Source organism: Corvus hawaiiensis, chromosome 2 (genome assembly GCF_020740725.1).
Source record: "Corvus hawaiiensis isolate bCorHaw1 chromosome 2, bCorHaw1.pri.cur, whole genome shotgun sequence".
In the NCBI taxonomy this organism is placed as follows: Eukaryota; Metazoa; Chordata; class Aves; order Passeriformes; family Corvidae; genus Corvus; species Corvus hawaiiensis.
In genome coordinates, this window is record NC_063214.1 from 86,748,465 (window position 1) to 86,769,468 (window position 21,004).

Here is a 21,004-nt window from a genome sequence, read left to right on the forward strand (position 1 = left end):
ATAAAGCTTCTATGTGTCCTGAAAATATATAGAAAAGTTAGGATATCTGGAATCCAATGGACTTTTCTTTCTTTTCCTGTAACTTTTGTTAAATTCGCAAAATACTTTTCTATGCTTTACAGGACTGAGGTGACTGGATGAAATTGCTCAGATGCCTGAGGCAACACACTGAGCTGTCTGGAATGATAATGATTATTCAAATGATAATTATCCAAATGACCCAGATTTCTTCCTTTCTGTATCTTGACAAATCGCTAGGCAGTGGCATCTCTGCTGTCTGTGGTTCTGCGGCCAGTCACATTTGGATACCCATGTAGGTAAGCCGTATATAGCAGCAATGACAATAAGGCATGTCAGGAGTTTGTTGTCTAAACAAAAGTGTCTTTAGTGAAGTTTCCAACATTGTTAGCTACTGCATGTTGGTTTTTTCTTTCTATTGCACTTCAATGTCTTTATGTTACAAGTTCATCTTTGTATTATGCAACTTCAGAATATGCAGACTATTTGCAACCAGTTGTTGCCAATTTGCCTGAATTAATTTTGCCTAAGTGCTTTTCCTGAACCATCTGCAGACTAGGATCACACTGATATTTTGTTTAGCTTACAGAGTTTTTAGTTGCAGGCTCACAGTTTAGATGAGATAAAATATGATTTATACTGGAAACACCTCCAGTGGCATCCACTTGCTTCCCTGATCTCTCTGATTATGCTATGGGAAGATTTCTATCTAAGTTTACATTTTATGGTGACTTCTGCTAAACAGATTAGACTTCAAAAACAGCAGTCCTATACCAAAGGAAATTATGACCTGTAGAACTCCCCTTTTGCCTATTTCTGGACCTTAGTACTGTTAGCTTTCCTTTATGTTCTGTTTTGAGAACTCTTCTCAGGTGATCCTTTGGTCTTACTTGGATTTTTAATTTATTTCTTTATCTGTTTGTTCATTTGTTTGTTTTATAGGTGACTTCTCATCGTATCCTCTTCCTCTTTGCCACCTTACCATGAATTCATGTTCTACTCTTGCTGCTACAGCTATAGGGTTCAGAAGTGCAAATGCTCAGACCAGTGTTTCTGACCGTAAGAACAGTGGTGTACCATGTGAAACAGTCACCTCTTGGTCTCTGTTTTGTGTATTGATAATTAATGTCCCCCTCTTACACTCATCTTTAACCCTTTAATGGAAAAGAAATAGTCTAAAAGGATGGAAGAAAAAAATTGAAAAGCAGCAGTTGCTTTAGAAACAGCAGTATAGCAAGATATGGCTAAAATGTAAATACACAGGAAAAACTTAAGAATGAGCAGATTTGTGAAATATGAGGGAGGTGCCATGACTATTCTGGCTTGCTAGTAGTTGGCCTTGGAGTGTCTCTTCCATATGACCACGGGTCAGACAGAGAAAATCCATACCAGTTCTTTCGCCTGTTATTCTCTGCAGTATCTTTTTCTCTCCAGACCAATATAATAAAAGAAAAAGGCCCTCTTCTGTCTGCAACAAACCTTATGCTATTAAAATGCACTATTAAACACTAAAAGAAAAAACCCAAAAGTAAACAGTCAAGACCTACCATTTCTCTTAGTACCTGGTAGAAGAAGAGCTTAGGTGGATGTTTTCAAAAGTCCAAAGTTTTCCAGAGGAGCACATTTGTAACCTCCCAAAGTCCCAGTGGTAGAGTACCACTTGCAGAATACATTCCTGCACTTGTGGAATTTTGATGAAGCACCATAAGTTATTGTCAGCACATTTTTATCCTGACTGTTGCACTTGGAATGAAATGCTATGGACATAAGGAGCATGTGCATCATTAGTTTCTCAGGTTTGCAGCTCACACTGATTTTGATTCCCCACCTTTCTGGCTCTAAAACCTCCTAACCAGTTAAATAACATAAAGAAAATGAGAAAGTCTGAAAGGGCCATATACTTTGAAAATCTTTATTAGTTTGCCCATAATACTATGGCTGATATAGCTGCACTCTTTTTATTTGAAACTGGCCTGTATCCAACTGGTTAGGAGAAGAAGCAGAAAGAACTATTTGTCTGTAAAAAAACCATTGACTGCTCAGAGACACTTCCCTGATTTAGACTCGTATGTTGCTCGTCATTCTGTATGCCAGCTGTCTCCAAAAATAATACATTAAAGGATTTAACTGCTACAAAGACAAGATCATAAATGAATACATTAAAAACTACACATAAGGCAGGACATTTTTAATAGGATTTAAATAAGAAAGAAATTTGGGACAAGAGGAGTTGGCAACAAAGTAGTGCCAGAGGAGGTTTAGATTGGATGTTAGGAAAGATTTCACTGAACGGATTGTCAAATATTGGAACAGGTTGCCCAAGGAAGTGGTAATCCCTGAGGGTATTTAAAAGACATGTAGATGTGGTGCTCAGGGACATGGTTTAGTGGTGGACTTGGCAGTGCTGGATAAATGGCTGGACTCCTGATCTTAGCAGTTAGACATAAATGGTTCTGTGATTCAGTGATTCTATGAAATCTAAGTTGAAGGAGAACTCAGAGACTTTGCATCAAGGGGCTGTGATAATGCATTTTTGCAGAACGCTGAGCACCTGCAAGTGGTCTGACAGCAGCAGAAGTTGATATTGGTGGTAAATTCAGATTGAATCCTAAAATTTCATGTCATTGTATTGAGTGTAGCACACTAAATTTGAAGGTAGAATCCCTGAAACACAAATCAAAATGAGATGAGGTAAGTTGAACTAAATTTAAAAAATAATTTGTGCATTTAATTTATTTGGGAAATATAAGACAGCATGATTCCTCTCCCTCCCCACCAATAAAGCCTTCTCGATCCTTAGAATCCTGGGAAAGGATAAAAAGAAAGACTTACTTATCCCCAAAAGGTAACTTCCTAAAATAGAAGGTCTTTCAGAAGTACCTTTCAGAAGAAAGAGAAATTGCTGTAATCACTAAATCTTATTTACTTAAGTCCCATGTGCACCACATAAATGACAATATTTGTTTCAAAATCATTGTCATGTAACCTGTGATTCTGAACATCCATATGGGATCTCTGTTTATCTTCTGTAGAAATGTGTGCTTTCCATGAGTTAGTCTATCTCTTATTTCAGAGAGAACTCTTAATTTTCAAGATTCAAGTGAGAATAATTTTTTTTTCACTTTTTATTTTTTTAAACCTGAACATTGCAAAAAGCTTTCTCCTATATACAAAATACTGCTTTCTTCTTTTAGTGCGGTTAAGTGGTAGATAAACTGCAGGAATTTCTGAAGAGCAGGAAGTCTCCAAAGAGCATATAAAATCAGTAATGACCTCAAGGAAATTAACCTGCATATACTAAGCAAAAATGTCATTCTATACTGGTATATCTGTCTTAAAACAGATGCTGCACAGATGCCAGCATTGGTTCCAGTGGAACAGGAATCCTCTAAGGTTTATATTAGGAACTAGCTGTTAGGCTTATAGTTAATTGGGAAAAATGAAAACCTTTTTCCATCTCTGGTTGTTTGATGTAGGCCAAATTAAGGAAAAGAAACATTCCTATTGCTGTGAATGAATGATTGTAGTTCCTTAAGTCAGGGGATCAAAGAGACTCAAGCAGAACTAGCATTGGGCACACCATGCTACAACTATATTTGACAAAACTCTTTGTCATCAAATGGCCAAGTCTATCTTCAGACACAGCCAGGGCAGCTAAGCATGGGGTTTGTGAAAGTGTTGGATATGTGATAGGAGAATGGGAATAATAAGGACCTTGGGGTTGAAAGACCAGCCTTCAGCCTTGAGGATGTTTTGAAGTGTCATGAGGAGGTGCTCAGCAGATTCCCTTCATGGTTAAGACTGATAAAGGATTCTGTCTCTAAATATCACTGGTGGCTTTTCTTTCTGCAAGGCAGTGAAGGCATTATTTTCCCACCAAAAATATGGGAGATGTGCTGAAAACTGAGTGCTGTAGATGAAACATCCCAGGTACCTGTTGAAAATTCCTCTCCACAAGGAACAGATGGTTGTATGAGAGAACTTGTATTTGTGCCAACAAAATCATTCCAAACACCCACATTGTGAAGGTCACTAAGTTCAGAATTAGCACAGACACCAGCTTCAGGATGATGGTTGCCAAGTCCTAGGTGCACCTGGCTGAAACTGAAACATAATCATCCTGGGGTGAGTCATGTTGGGTAACTGTATCCCACGTAAACCAACCAAATGCATATCAAGCTGAAATAAAACATTATTAGTTCATTAAATTACTTTTAAAAAGCAATTTAAAGTCATTGGATCAGTAGCACAAAAAAGAGGATAAAGAGCCAAAGACTGGATTCCTGGAACAAACTTGCATGCAGGACTACAGTTTTTAAGTCTTAGGCTTCCTGCCAACCAGCAGAATATCTTACATGAGAAGCTACAAGAAGCAGCTCACTTCTAGCAAGAAACACTAAACACTAGAGAACTCTTCCTAGAAAGCACTAGCAAGGAAATACTACTCTGAAAATACCAGTACAGTTGAAAGTAAATACAAAAGGAATTTAAGATTTTGTGAAAGGAGGAATTAATGCTTATTATTGCTAATTATTTTTTAATTGAAATGCCTAAAAAGAAGGTGATTGTGTCCTCCTAATGGTCATAATCTTCTCCAAATGCCACCTGTTTCACCCTGTCCAAGAGAAATGGCCAATGTTTTATGTTCTGAGACAAAATGTTTCAGTACCTTGGAGTGGACACTTCGAGCATAATTCCTCCATTTTCTTTTTGGTTTTTTTACATTTCTTGGTCATTATGCCTGGTTCCAGTTGAAAATTATCAGAAGTCAATTATAGCCTTTTATCAGGAACTTGGATTGTCAAAAGAATGAACTTTTGATAAGCTTCTTGGCACACCAGCTCTGAGTAGGAGGCAATCTTTTCCGAAGAACCATGCAGGTAATTACCAGATGTGTTTGTACACTTACCTTTTCATCTCTTCTTCTGACCATGCTATTTTTTTGTCATTCTTCATTTTCTTGTTGTCCCCATTCTACAGATTTGCCTGCAGTAGTATTGATTTCTTTTTTTCTTTCTCTTCATGAACAATGTTTGCTTGGCCTCACTTAATCAAATCTGTTTCTTATTTTCTGACACTAGACCTTTAAAGTGGTTCTGCATAGTGTGTTTCCTACCCATTTTGTTCTAATTCCAGAATAGTTCCTTTGTCCCTTCCAGATGAAGCTTTTATCCTACTCAGCTGCTTTCTTCTATTCATGCTCCTCCTGCCTAGCTCTGAACCAACCTCTTCCAGCCTAGCCAGTTTTTCCATGGGGGGCACTTTGTCTCAGATTTGGATTCAGTGTTATTTTTAAAAGTTTCTCTGGCAACTTTCACTGTTGCCATCATCTGTGAAGAAGGAGAACAACTGTGAAGAACATTTATCTCCTAAAAAGGTTTTGCTCTGGGCCTAATTTTCATGTCCATTCCAGTGAAAGATGTATTTATATCTATGTTAAAAACAAAGTTGACAGCTAAATATTCCAGACTTCTCTCCCCTCTTCACCTTCCCAATAAAAATTGTTATAAACCTTCTTTATTTTTTAAATATCTCAACAGTGAATCACTTCCTAACATCTCCCAAATGAGCTTTGTTCTGTGCAAATCATCATGAGATAGTCCTTACAGAGAAAGAAATAAACATTATTCTCATATTCTAGTAATCTTCTTCACTTAAATAATTAAATTTAGTTAATTACATAATTTAATCCTTATATAATTATATCTACAGAATCATATTCAGGGATTCCTGAAAGTCCTGGTCTCCACAATGGTACTCTCCGGTTAACATTCTCTATTTCCTAGCATCCTGTTGCCTGGACCCTTTTGTGTAACTATATCTCCAGGCTGCTATTCTTATAACTTTAGTTTCACTTTCTCCTCTCTTAAATTAAGTCCTGGTCCTGAAAGGTACTCAGTACTTGTGGTGCAGCCACCTCTATTTCCATTTGAAATCAATGGGAAAGAATGATGCTCACCCTTTTGTGTTACTGATTCTTCCTGAAAGAGAGCAGTCAGAGGTTTGCAATATTGGTTTTTCAGATGATTGAATGTCAACCTCATCAAATTGAAATTCAGACTTTCTTGACCTCTGGCTAATGTTGTTGACTTCATTTAACATTCCATCTTAAATTTAAAAAGAAAAAAAAAAAGAAAGGAGAAGAATAATTTAATGCTGTCTCCTTAGAGCTTCCTGTCAGCCAACCCAGAGTGAACTGGGGAATGTGAATAGGCTTTGCTTTGTTTAATCTATCTCAAACAACTTTCTTTTGGTGATCTTTTTCTAGGAGGATCTAATCTTTGTTCAGTCTGTAAAGTTGCAAGTATTAGAGTTCATTCCTGTTTCTGACACAGACTTGAAGTGAGGAAATCCAGGAAGATATAGTCCATCATTGATCCTGATACCACATATCTTTCCACACTAGTAAAAGCTTGCCATGAGCCAGACAAAAGGTTAAAGTTTCCATCTTAAATTTGAAATGAAATGAATATAGCAATAATCAGGGGCAGTTTCAGGCATACAGGAAACACAGAGAAGAAGGTAATACCCGCTGTTCCCATGACTAGAAGGATGTGTCACTGAGGATAGGATGCACTGCACTAATTTCACCTCTCTGGAAGTGAAATTAGTAGGTTCCCTTCTGGTCAATGAATAGGAAATGTGCATCTCTGGAGGGCAATTCTTGTTTTAAACACTTGCTCTGGACTACAGAGGGAACCTAAAAAACAAACAGACTGGACATGTAGGGAATCATTCAGGTGCCTAAATGTAGATACATGTGGTGCCAGTTTTGATACTCAGAGGAGTCATAGGGCTTTCAGAGATGCTTCATCAGTTCTGTCATGTTTTGGACCTTTAAAAGGAGCAAAAATGTTATAGTGTAAGAAATTCTACCAAAATAGGAAGTCTAAAATTTCTGAGATTGTCCCTATAAGGACAAGGTTACAAAACTGCTGGAATGGATGAGGATGGATGAGCAAAGTAAACTGTAATAAGACAGAAAAGGAGAAATTCCTAGAGAACTTATCATTTGAGAAGACTATTTCTATTACTGCACAGATACTGGTCAGAAAGACAATATGGCAGTTTATTTTCACAGACTAGTATGAGCTAGTCTGGGTTCAAAATTCAATATTCAAGTGAGACAAAAAATTGGGAAAATTATAAATAAAAGCAATAGGAAAACTGGAAGAAAACTAAGACGAAAAGAAACCTTTCAAGTGTAATTAAACAAAAGTAAAGATAAATCCTAGTGATGATTTATAGCTTCACGCCACATCAGCAGACAGGAAAGATTTGAGATGGAGTGTTGGGGTCCCTCCCCTGCTGTGTAGCCCTGGGAGAGGGGCCCTGGGGGGGAGACACGGGGCTTCCCTGCCCCTGCTCAGCCTCGTTCCCATTGGTTGGTTTGTGTTCCCTGCGCGGGCAGAAGGACCCTTGGTCCCGTGACTGGAACAGTTCCTCGGCAGAGCTCCGGCCATGCGGCTGGAGAAATAAACATCTCTGAAACATCTAGCAAGAATCTGTCTGTCCATATATATTTCCTTTCCACGGGACTCCTGGTTTGATATATGTGTGTTGCAGGATCCCCACTGCAACAATGGAGGAAGAAGGTGGTCATTAAATATTATTATGTGCTTTAGGAATATGATTCAAGTGAAGGAAATAACCTGCAATTGATAGTAAAAAGGCATGATGAGAAAGAAGGAAGATTTTGTGACCTTGTTCTGGAATATTTAGCAGAGATTGAGTCAAAACTGATCTGACGATATGAAGAAAACACAAGCAAAATGATGGGACATTGAGGGATCTTTCAAAAGAGTGTGAGACTGAAGACAGGACAGAATTTTGCATATAAGGGGTTTGTTTTATTTTACTGATCTGTCCTTAGAGCAAAGACAAAAGTTGGACAAAGAAATGCATCTACATCAGTGGAAGGACAATGGAAATAGCAGATGGCAAAGGTTAAGTTTGGAGGAGAATACCTAGAGAAGAAGTTTCTGTCAGGAAAGGCTGTTCAAGACCCAGTGTTAAACAGATAAGAACTGAAGATTAGAGAAGAATCACATTAAAAATTAATATATCTGCTCTGAAACTGTGACAAACTGATTGCAAAACACTGATGCCAAACTATGAAGGTTTCTTTTTTTTTGTTGTTTTTGGTTTTGGCAGGAGAGTATGGTTGTTTGGCTGACTTCAAAGACAGCTGTACTGGCAACAGCTAAATTGTTTCTGGGTCAGTCACATGGGTGTATGTAGTTTGTTTCAGCATGAGTGTTCTCCCAGTTCCCTGTTTCTCTCTCACAGGTTTTCCCCAGTGTCTACTGTTTGATTCAGATGGATATTAATAATAGCGTATTTAATGAAAAAATTATGTAAATATTTTATGAAACCTCTGTAAATAATTTTTATGGCTGAAATGAATCAGTTGTAATGGATATACTGTGCAAAAATTCTTTCTGATTTTTTTAAGAAATCATATGTTCTGTCAATTCCATTTAGCTGTAATGATGTTTGGTGAAGGAAACACATAGAAAATAATTTTTTAATGTTATGGGACTTTCTTACTGTGCTATATCAGCACACAACTGTACATCCAAAATTGTTCTGCTCAAGAGCATCATGGAGTCTGGAAATATAGACAGCATTTCAGAAACATAGAGGATGGTAAAGAGAGGGCTTAATGGTCAGTGTGTTGCCCTCTGAAATGAATAGTGTCTGTTATAACATTAGCCTAGGTTTATGCAGAAGTTTATATAGTTTAATTGTCTGAATTATACACTGCCAGGAAACAGAAGAAGCTCTAGGGAAGAGATTGGGAAAATACCTGATAATCCCTGCATGTAATATCTGCCCGAGCAGGTAAGGAGCCAGGCAGAGCCACATCCTGCAAATTCTATGGAACTCAAGGAATACCATGTCCTTAATTCAACTTTTATGCTTGAGGAACAATGACCCTACCCCTCTACAATGGGTCAGAACCCTGATTTTGTGGTTACAGGGCATGTGGAGAAGATCAGCTGTGATTCCAGAAGGATTAGTAAGTGCACAACTATTTTTTAAATGCTATTCTTATCAAATATATACTTGTTTCCAAAAGGAATGAGATTTGTGCAATTAGGGTGCCTGTCTTCCCAGCTTACTCTCCTTTTGCTCCTATTAGGTGGTTTTCACTGGATTTAACATAATGACAGACCAAAATTTGTATGGGTTTTGTTGGGTATATGTTGGACTTTTGCTGAGTTTTTTTTGGTAAAATTAATTTTTGCAAAGATTTTGGAGTGATTAAGAGAAAGACAAGGAAAAAACAAAGACTTTTATCACTGAGGTAGTAAGAAGAAACGTAAGAAGTAACACAATTTCAGGAACTGGTGTATCTACTCTTTCTGATATGATGTCTTCTGAATTTGAGATTATGGAGATTCAGTCTTATCAACATTATTTTTTCTCCACTGAATGGGAGGATTTCTGCCCAAGCATAAACAAAAGTTCAGTTATTGTAAAAAGCCCTACCACAAAGATCTATGTTTTCCTCATTTTGTAGTACAACATTGTACTGGGCTATGCTTTCTAAATTGACAATCCATGTGCTAATCATCACTATTTATATTCGTTTGTATAATAACTGTAAAAACCCCATTCTAGTCATGATTTCAAACCCTGTCTTCTGCTCCCAGACTTTTTCTCTTTATCAGGCATGATTATAGGGTAGGGAACAATTTGTTAAAAAAGCTGAAAACTGAATGGAGTTTGGATAAAGATATTTAGCTGCAAACATTAGTGACAAACATTAATGTGCATATCCATGGAAATCAAATCACCATGGAATTAAATTTGTACTTGTTGGCTTTTCAGACAAAAAGGACGAACTTTGCTTTCAGTTTCAGAGAGGAAAGAAATAGGAGTTTTGTTGGGGTTTTTTTTTTCCTAAATAAAAATCTTAAAGTCTGATCCAACTGAATTTAAAAGCCATTAGAAGCTGTCTAGTGCTCTATTAGGTTTTGAGCTCATATTAATGGTTTGTGGTGTATCAGCACTGAAAAGCATATTTTATGAACTCCAATGCATGGATTTACACATGACTTGTGATATTAAATCATGCTGTGTGTATAATTGATAAAACAATTTTGTATTTGCTTTTGCTGATCATGTTTCCTTACAAGAATTGCTGTCCTAAAAGGTAGAAAATGCTTCATGAGGGTGATTTTAATTTTAATTTTTTTTTTATGTTAGCAGCAGATTTTTCATAGTCTATAGGCCTAAGAAAGATTAGTAGGAAGAAGAAATATCTTTTATGATATTAATAAATACATCAGAAATGCTCACTGTCCTCCCCCCGCAAAAACAACCCCAGAACAAAACCTCCCATTCTGTAGCTCTTGATACCTAAATTCTTATTGTATTGATGCTATTTTTCATGTGTAGCAAAGTGGGTCATTTTAAACACAAAATCCAAAGTTTAAAATAATCATGAGTACTTCAGTATTCATTCAGTGAACAAGTATGTTTGGAACAACAGATACTTGGCATAGCTTGAACTGAAGGTGACCTGGCAGTGCCAATCTGCAGATAGTATTTTGTTATATAATTTAATGGTCTTCACATTTTTCTATCTAGGTGTCTGAGGCAGGTTTCCTCTTTCATACAAATTTTGTGGTAACCTTTGCCCCACAATGGTTTAAATCACATTCTTAAGGGATTAAACTGTTATGACAAAAGAGGAATGTTTAGATATTCTGCTTTGCAGCTAAAAATTTGTCAGATTAGAAATTGTGTATTTTATAATCTCAAGATCAAAGAAGCTTTCCATCAAAGTTTTATGTCCGCTATAATATTTTCCCAACCTTTGTTGAACCTGAATTGTTTTGGATTATCTCACATTGGGTTCACTGAGTATGCCTAGCCAAATGTGGGAAAAAGCTTCCTGCCAACATTTTAAACATTTCACATATGTAGGGCAGAGGCAGTAAGCCACAGGTATTAGTTTACTGCAATGGCGAAGCTTGCTTTAACAGTCTTTTTAACTCTACTTTTATATGAAATGCTTTTTGAGATTAGTATGACAGATAAAACCCCAAAGGGCAACCGTTTATCTTCCATTAGGAATACCATTCACTTTCTTTAACCTAGTGACCTAAGTGCTCCTGTAAAGAGTCTCTTTTATAGAGTTTTTACATCTCGATGGATTAAGTATCATTTCTCTGCTGAGGAGAAAAAAAACACAATTCAATTTCTTTAGAAGAATGACTTGTCAGAGAAGAATAGTTTTTGTCTTTATCCATCTTTAATTCCAGCAGTCATGTTCCCCAAATAGTCACAAAACAGTGATCATTCAAAGTTCAAATTGTCAGTTCATTTAAAATCCACTCACCGAGCCCCTTTATTACATTTTCACTACGTATTTGGCAAGGTAAATAGCAAACCAAGAGGACAGAGAATTCAGTTGTTCTATGTGCTGTGTACTACCTTGATAGTCTTTAAGGTTATTCAGCATAATCTTAGTGAAAAATGCATATTTATAATAACATCTTTTTGTTCTGTTAAAAAACATAACATTATTTTATAGATAAAACCCACACATAATCAAAGTAAATCTGAACAGGTTCCATAAAGAAATAAACAAATAAATTGTTTAGACATTTCCAAATATAATTGGAATTTGGCATTCAGAGTGAGGTTCATTCCCCAGGGTCCAATCAGTACTATTTGGGAAAGGGAGATAGCTTCACTTTTTAATGAATATAATGAAAAGTAATATGCCCAAACTTACAAAAATGTTAAGTGTCTCTCTTGCATTTGCTCTGCTTGGTTTATAAAAATTTAGCAATGCTTTTAACAAGCTGTTAGGTGACTCTGTTTGCTTTTAGAAATACCCATCTATGATGAGAGGTCTGGCCTGTGCTCCGATGCTATGCTGCACTACATTTTAGGCTGAGGCTCAGAAACAATTTATTTTTGGTGGCACTTGCCTGAAATAAACCTTTAACCCTACCTTTACAGTCTAGATTGTAAATTGTTGTCTCCTGATTTTTTTCTGCATTCTTCTTGTCTAAATACCACACTGTTATAACTGGCTGTTCTCTGTTCTCTGGCATGTGCTTATTTAATTTTCTTTTTTGAGGTCAGTAACCTGTTTTCTTGATTGATTTAGGTATTCTGCATGTATCTGTAGGAGTTAAAAGTCATTTTGGTTTCCCTGTTTCACCTGCACTTTTTTAGGCCCTGATCTTTTCAATTGCAACATGAAATGGCCCAGTTACTTCACTGAAGCTCTGAAAAAGAGGAGTAACTCACAAACTACAATTCGCATTATGGTTTCTGTCCACATTCAAATTCTTTCACTTTAGTCCGAGTCTATAAAAAGCACTGGATGTACCCCATATTGCAAACATTTTATTTTTTAACTCTGTATTATTTAATAGCATCTATATTGATGTGCTTGAAGCACCTTATAGGTAGGACTACCTGTGGAAAGGGTCTGTTGAAAGCATAGAACTTACTTGTAATTTCATTTGTTTTTCAAGGCTTGTACAGATATCATTAGAAAAAGTGCAATATCAATGTCTTCAGCTGTTGAAGCTTAAGATAAACTTGTATTCATTTTTTGAAACAATATGAAAAATACTGTAAGACAAAGGATTAGAATTTTTTTTATTTCATATCAATATTAATTGAAAGATAGATTCACTATATATGCATTGCTATCACATCAAATGTTGAAGAATTATCTTCCTTTCCCCCTTTTCACCCAATACCACCTTCCTCTTCCTAGTCTACTGCTGTCTGTACTCTGACCTTTTTGTGCCCAGATCCCGTGTTTAACAGAAAAGATTATTTTTTTATTCTAAGACTGAAACTGTACTCTTTAGGTCTGAATCTGAATCTAAGTCTACTACTTATGGGCCATAAGTAAATATCAATCCTTGATATCTAGTATTTATGTTCTATTCTCCTGTTCTTATGGAGTCAGGATGAGACAGACATCCAGTCCTGTAACAGCATCATCCTTGCGTGTGTCTTCACTTACTGGGCCTATTAATTATGAGTTACAATGTTAACATTAACTAATTAGTTTATTTCTAAGTGCCAGAATCTTGTGATTTGTGATATATGACAAGTCTCTTGATCACGGTGTGGAAAAATATGGTAAAAGGCTCTACTAATTTACTAACTAGTAGAAAAACTAGCATTTGTCAAAGAAAGGCAGATTGTGTCAAAACAACGTCATTGCAGTAAATCCAGTCTTCCCAAGTTTAACTACAGTAGCTCTGAATCTACTGTCCCCTGTGTTTTGTTTTCTTCATATGTGATTTCCCAAAAATTAAAGGGGAATTTTTATATTGAAGAAATCAGATGAATGAATGTCTTGTGGAAATGTTAACATATTATTGAAATTGTGATCTGGTAGATGGTGGTAAAAAGTGAAACCTTGCTGACTGAAAAAAATTAGAGAAGAAAACACAACTTACGCCTGCTGGGATACTTCATCAAACTGTTTTAAAAGACTAAGAAATGAGATTGTACTTGCCCATGGTCAAGGGATTTCTAAACTAGAATATTAAACATTTGTTAGAATTAGGTTTCAAACAATGTTGGGTGTTTCATGCTTGAGTGACGAAAAGACAATTATTTCCCAGTGTCTTTGCTGCCTCTGGGCATGATTAAATAATGGAATTGTATTCTCAGAAAGATGTGGTTTATTACTTTTAACAGCTTTTCAAGCTGAAGCCTTTATAAATAAAAAGAGCTATAATTTAAAAAAGATAAAAGCCGTGTGCCATTTCATCCCCTTGAAACATGGAAGAGAAAGAATTGCGTGCGGTAATATCTATAACCTTTAGCATGTAGCTTTCTTGAGGTGGGTATTCTTAAGGGAAAGAAAATGTGATGCTCCCAGAGCCAGGAGCTCTGCTCATACTTGCTTTGTTGTTTTATGGTTCTCAAGGCAATGGATTATGCAAAAAACATAAGTGAATTTATTTGGACTTGATGAATTTTGATGGTGATTCCACAGGTGGAGAATAAATTAGAAGCACCCCCACCTCCCCCACCATCCCCACTCCACATTCAGATACTTTATGTAGCTTTGTTGTTCCTGAATGTCTCCAAACCAGACTGCAGCAGTCAACTACTGCTCAGCAGGGCCAGTCCCAGATCACCAGCAGTATCCTGTGCCTGGAACTGCTCACAGTCAGGTTGTTCTCAGGTATCTGTTCTCACCCAACAGTGAGTTGGGGTACTGGGCTCTTGTAATTCAGCCCATGGAAGAAGTATTTGTGACCCTTCCTCTCCCCACCAGTGCTGTCAGGCTGACTGGTCTCACACACAAAATCTGCTGTGTTGCATGTGCACTCCACCACAACTGAGGCCATCCACTAGAAATCAGCAGCTTTCAATCTATTGTCTAATGGAATTACCATTTAACATTTCCAGTGAAGGTGGACTCTCATATGAAAAACTTGTATAGATAGGACCTCATTTTATTTTTGTTTTAAATGAATTTTATTTCTGTCCTTCAGAAAGAGATACCCTGCAGACTATTGCTTTAAATTATTTTGGTTATGGTTACCTGGTATTTTTAATGTGGAAAGAAGGTAGAAGTCTACCAAAAGGGAATGTTCTGCCCTTCTCCATGGCTGGTCATTAATGCCTGTCCGTATCTCCTCTCTATTTGCAGACCTAGCCTGTGAGCCACCGTATAATGAAATCTGTCAAGAGGAGTCTTCTATGAGAATCATTTCTGCTACCCTCTCACCTCCTCAAGAATAGTTTAGATGGATCAGTTCCTTCTCTGAGCTGCTGTGCATCTTCAGAAACTCTGGAGCTGGCAAAAATGGAGGGAAAAAGCAGCTGGAAAAAAAAAGCAGCTGAAAAGCAGCAACGTTCTTGGTGCTGGAATGGATTTGTGTATAATATAAACAAAATTAAAATGACTGATCTGTTCTGTTGCTTTGCTGCACTAAGTCAGGACAACCATGAGCTATTATGGCTCCATTTGCATGATATCTAAGGTTCTGTATGGTTGTTATGTTCTTAGGATTTTGAATCTCTTTCAACAGGCCGCAAAACCTTCATAGGCTACCAGTTTTCCTTTATAGTAAGTGAGGTTAAGCTTTGTAACAGCAGCTCAAAAAGCAATACTTGTGTGTCCACTCTCTGACACATCATTATTGTGTGATATGTATCAAAGCTTCCCTCTTTTTATCAGATTGCAGAATTGTCCCATTTGTACAACTGCTCAAAGTAAATAAATGATCTAGACAATGCTAAGTGCACATGCAATTGAAGCTATTCATTGTTTGGTCTCATATCGAGGAGAAAACATGTCAGAGGATTTGTCCAACCAGACCAAGGTGCCAAAATCCCTAGATCTAGCCCTGACATATGGTATCAAGCAGATGTACTGGATATGAAAAATCACAGCTGCCAGCTAGCTGATAGCTACCTAAGAATCAGTCAGTGCTAATTTGGTATTTCTGTGCTAGATAAGATCTATGTGGTGTGTCTGTGGGTAACTAAATCTCTGTTTACATTAGGTTGATAAGAATGGATACCATACAGAGTGTCTTAGGAAAGATGTATCCATTTGTGACTGCAACCCACATGACAGCTAATTATTTAAAATGAACTCTGCTGTTCTTGCACCAGAAATCTGCATCTATAAAAGCAGAACTGAAGTGGCATCTTCTTCATGAGGTCTTCCGAGACTTCAAAACAAAGAATTGTACTTGGAGTTTGAATCTTATTTTGATAAGGCCCTAGACTCTGCTGTGGAGTGGAAATTATCTTTAAAGTGAGTTAAGTTGGTCACAGTAGCAGAACATTTTATTAAAATAGAAAATAGGGTCTATTGTGACTAGGTACAGCAGGAGCATCCCTGGTGATATTTTCCTTAGCTATATTTTTCCTTCATTTCTTCACTTTTCTCTTTCAATGAAATTGTTCGGGTGTCAGCAGTGGTGGAATTTTGTCACATTTATTGTATTACAAAAAGCATCAATTTTACACTTTAACTGATGCCAATAAACATTTTTTCCACTGTGGCCAAACCCCTCTTGTTTTTAGTACCTGTGACTGGAATTAGCCCTGTCTTGTGAGCTATAAAAAGAAAAAAAAAGGGAGAGAGAGAGAGAAAAGAGAGCTATCTACCTCCAAATATAACTACTTTGAGTGAAATAGGCCTGATAATTTCCTCAGTGCCTCCTATCTATTAATTTGCAACATTTCCGTTCCTCCCTTTCCTATATCTTACACTTGCAAAAAAAGCAACATTTCCCAGATGTCTTAAAAAAAAGATGAAGACAGTCTATCAGATTCAGTGTTCCTTTTTAAACTAGTGCTCTCTCTAATGTCTACATTAATTAAATAAATGCATTTTTAATTGAAACACATGAAGCTTTCAAGTCAAACTGAGTTCATGTCCTGAGGCACCCTTTTAATGGAATTTTGGAGTGACAGTGCACACCAACCAGCTGGGTCAGGACCATGTTAATGCATCATCAAAGTTTTTTTCTCTGATGGCAGAAGCCATTGCAGATTCATTCCAAAAGGGGAAGCCTACGTCTTCTCAATTCTTGCAGAAATAACGTCTCATGAGGTCTCAACAGATTCCACATGCAGTTTAGAAGATAATTGAACCAGGTGTGTCCATTTTTAATATTTTATTTTACAGGAGGTCAAGTTTTAGTGGCAGTTAATGATGTTCATCTACAGGTTTTGTCTTCCCTTCCAAGGACAGAGGAATCATTTATTGTTCTTTTACTCTAAAGGAACTATGCACAGAAGAGCTATGCATTATGTACATAGAACAATAAATAGTTTCTGGGATTCATTGATGTTATTCTCAGTGGACTAAAGCATTTTCTTTCTTTATAAAACAGAATAAAAAGAAAGCATCATGAGTAAACCTGAATAGATACACATCACAATGGGTTATCCTTATGCAAATACAAAGCACAGTCACCATCAGCAATGTCTATACCAAAAAGAAAAAAAAGCAAAAGGGTGGTTAATTCCCTTGCATTGTTGACTAATGAAGCTTTCCAAGTTATGCACATGCTGCAGCTGCACATCCTTTGTGTTCTGTATTGGATGGGGTTTCTGGAGCCTGTTCTGTACCTTGTCTGCATGAGACTTCCTGGTGCTCCCAGGGGAGCTATCAGTGCAGGCTGGATTCCCAAGACTTATCTGCATTTAATAAAAAAAAAAAAAGGTGGAACAGTCTTATCTGGTCCAGAGGAAAACTGGTCTAAGCCTATACATCTATGTCCACATTATTTTTTCCCTCATATTGGAATGGCTTTACCCCTACACTGTCTGTAGGAAACTCTCTCAGATATGTTGTATCTGGAATAGCTGCGTAGCTTTCCCCATAGGCATCATTGTACCAGAAAGATATCTGAGGGACAAATTATCGATGAATTACAAGACATGCAGACCTGAGTAAAAGTTCAGAAGCCTAAGTTCACTTAAAATATAGCTAGAAAAGGAAGTAAGATGCTTCTTTTATGCAAAGCTTATGCAATTTCATTAAGAAAAAAAAAAAAAGAATTATTTCCCTGAGGTAAAGGCTAGCAACTTTTAAATCACTTTTTATCTTATTTTGGACAGAAATAATTAAACCCGGTCACTTCATTTTTAGTAGAGTCCTTTTTGAAGAAGACATTTTCAGCCTTATTTACTGACCCTGGTTACACATTTATATACTGAATTAAGAGAGTAGTTTAACAACTTGGCACAAATCTCTGACTCCAGATTTCATAGTCCACCTCATCTTCTACCTCTGTGGCCTTTTGAATACTCAATATAAGAGATATAAAAAGATTTCTGTACAGTCTCTGAAAGACATACTTGCTTGAGAACTCCGTATTATGCGCCAAATAAGAAGGTATGCTTCTTGAATGTTGGCCATGGAGAAGGAAAGGGAGCTGGATTTTTTTTGTCAAAGGAAAAAGCTCATTTGGTTTGTGAAGAATTGTGCCCACAAACCCCATGTTGAAGATGGTTAACTTCTGGAGTAATAGAACTTTGCAGAGCAGTAGTCAGGACACTCCCATTGCCTGCTGCTACTACTACTGAGACTACTGGTCTCTCTCAACTTAGCTTGCTCATCTCTGAATTCTTGTGTTAGGCTTCTGTTTTCCATCACAGAGGAGCAAGCAGTAGATTGAGTTCCAAAATATCCTTTTCTGTCTCCAAAAACCTCCCTCATGAGTATTTGTAATAATCTGTTAAGATACAATTACCTTTATTAATACTTGGGAATATAACTTTTTATTTCATTGCTAGGCAATTGGTCAGGCAGCGATGATACATACAATTTATAACACAGAGGTTCAAAATAGGAATGAAAGAGCAGTCACAGAATTCAGATTAATCTAGTTTGGCAACACTGACTTGTAAGTGGACATGTAGGCAGAAGGAGAAAAAGAACAACAGCATACGATACTTCTTTTTAATGCTTTCCTTGTCCTCAGTTATTTTCACCTCAAGTATTTCCCTCAACATCTGTGGTTTGTCTATTTAGTAACCTTCTATAAACCTTTCTTTCTACAAATTTCCCCATACCACACATACCTCTTGTATTGACTAGGTCATTTGGCAGGTTGTTACAAAGGTTAACTGCATGTTATATGAAAAACTACCTTTTTGTTTCTTCTTTGAATCTAATTCTGCTGGGTTTTTTTGCCAGCAACCACCTTCAGCACTAGAAGAGCAGTGAGTAATGAGTCTCTGGCCAACACTGGTTCTGTAGACCTTTGTGTTACGATCTGAAACCATCTGTTTTCTGAGCTGAAATTTTGAGCCTATTAAGTCATCCATAAAATCATCCTAGTAGTCTTTGAACCCTGCTAATACATATGTTTTCTGAGATTAGATGACTAGAGTACAAAATTAAAAGTCAGAGTGAATGATAGATCTACATTCTAGAATAATATTTTCTGGTTTATTCTCTGTTTCTTTCACAATTCCTAGTATATGAATTTCTTTTTTTACTGCCTCTGAATAATAAGTTGATGCTTTTGTGGAACTACTTATCATGCCCTTGAGGTCTCGTTCCTGCAGAGTGATGAGCAGATTCGAGATCACCTTGTATATCTGAAGGTAGAGAGGTTTTGTCCTGATGCTGAGAATTTCATAGAATTATAGAATCTTGGAATGGTTTGGGTTGGAAGGGACCTTTAAAGGTCATCCAGTTTCACCCCCTGCCACAGGCAGGAACACCTTCCACTAGACTGAGTGTTTCAAAGTCCCATCCAACCTGGTCTTAAACACTTTCAAGGATAGGGAATACGCAACATCTCTGGGCAACCTGGTCCAGTGCCTCACCACCCTCATAGTAAAAAAATTCTTCTTAATACCTACTCTAAACCTACCATCTTTGGTAGCTTTAACACTTTGTTCTATCACTACAGGCCTTGGTAAAAATACCTCCTTCTATTTTGCTTATAAGCTCAATTAGAGGTCACAATAAGGTCTCCCCAGAACCTTTTCTTCTCCATGCTGTACAACCCTAGCATTCTCAGCCTTTCTGCATAGGAGGAATTTTTCTATATTTGTATTCTTTCTGACATTTTTTATCCAGTTACTCAGGCCTGTTAATCTGAAATTCCTCATACTCCAGCCTTATCCTCACCATCTTGAATAAAGTAGTGTTTTAAGGTAATTTCACAGGAAACTTTTTGTTCAAATGGCTTGACATAATATAATAATAAAGCTGTCTGATTTCAAAAATTTTCAAATAATAAACAGCTACATTTCATTAACATTTATATCTATTAAATGAAATATTTCTAGTAAGTCATCCCATTAAAGTGAGTGTAGTGACTTTTGACTCCTGTGAAAATAATAGTAAATTATGATTCAAACCTCACTAGCAAAAATGTGAGGCTTTTGGCAGTGCGCAGAGGAGTTTGCTTTTGACTTTGATTCCAGCAACAAGGGAGTTTTATTTTTATTTCTTTTAAAAAACTATTTGTTGCCAACACACACAGTGGTGTCAGAGTGAGTTTTCCTAAACGTAACTACCAGACAGAGGTGTCCTTTTTCCACAAAATGATACTTCAATCTACTTGGTATATTTACTGTGCATTAGACAAGAATCACCCATCTTGCATGGTATTCGTGTATCTTGTACCATAAGTAAGAGATTCCAGAGTGTCAAGTCAAGACCTAAATGTTACATTAGCACATCATTTAAATGAAGGGCTTGCAGCCTGCATGTGGAGAAAGTTGCTGCCTGGGATATTGCAGTTGTCATGGATGAGTTCAGCGTCTCTGCTGTAAGCAAGGACCAGTCAGATACACGCCCTTCACTCTCTCCAATGTCTCCTCCTTCTCACCTCCCTTGACCTCATGCGTTGTACAGCAGCTGTGGAAAATCAAATCGTCCTGCAAACCTGCTTTCTGCTGGCCAGCTGGCAGCGTGGGCTGGGACCAGGAGTGCCAGAACCTTCCAGCTGTACGTGTATTGCTGACTATCCATCTGTAGCATATGCCATATGCCAGTCCCTGGAGTTAGCTGAGGAGAGGATACATCTGAAATGAAACTCTTTCATCAACATGAAAGTGTTCCTTCCCACTTTCTTGCCTTGCTCCTCTGAACTTTTCTACTAGTCATTTATTCTCTTCTCCCTTCCTCCATGCTCTAGGAATCATATGAAGAGAATTAATTCAAGCCTGTGGCCCACTGCTGTATTTTTTCAGTGAGTATAAAAAATTCTGTGTGCTCCTTTGAGTAGAAGGTGTGGCAAGTACCACTTGTCTTGAGTAAGTAATGTAAATGTAGTATTTGCTGCTCCATGGGTTCAGACAAATCTGTTCAGGCAATTTACAGTTGATTTGATTTTCTTTCCCATGAGGTCAACGCAATACATACAAGTGGATTATGAGGAACAAGAGGTTAATTCAAAGATATGGTCAGTTCTGTCTGACTAAAATAAGCATGTCCATCTAAGAACACATGCATTTTCTAGCCTAAGTTATTTAAAATGTTTGCTTACTT

General features: G+C 37.1%; 1 long non-coding RNA gene across 1 annotated transcript; it reads left to right on the top strand.

Annotated features, from left to right (window-relative positions):
* The first annotated feature begins 247 nt into the window (after window positions 1–247).
* LOC125321718 lies at window positions 248–15,275 on the top strand. The gene is made up of 3 exons (XR_007201658.1): window positions 248–313; window positions 8,789–8,862; window positions 14,678–15,275. It is a non-coding gene; the product is annotated as an uncharacterized LOC125321718 (long non-coding RNA).
* The last annotated feature ends 5,729 nt before the right edge of the window (window positions 15,276–21,004 follow it).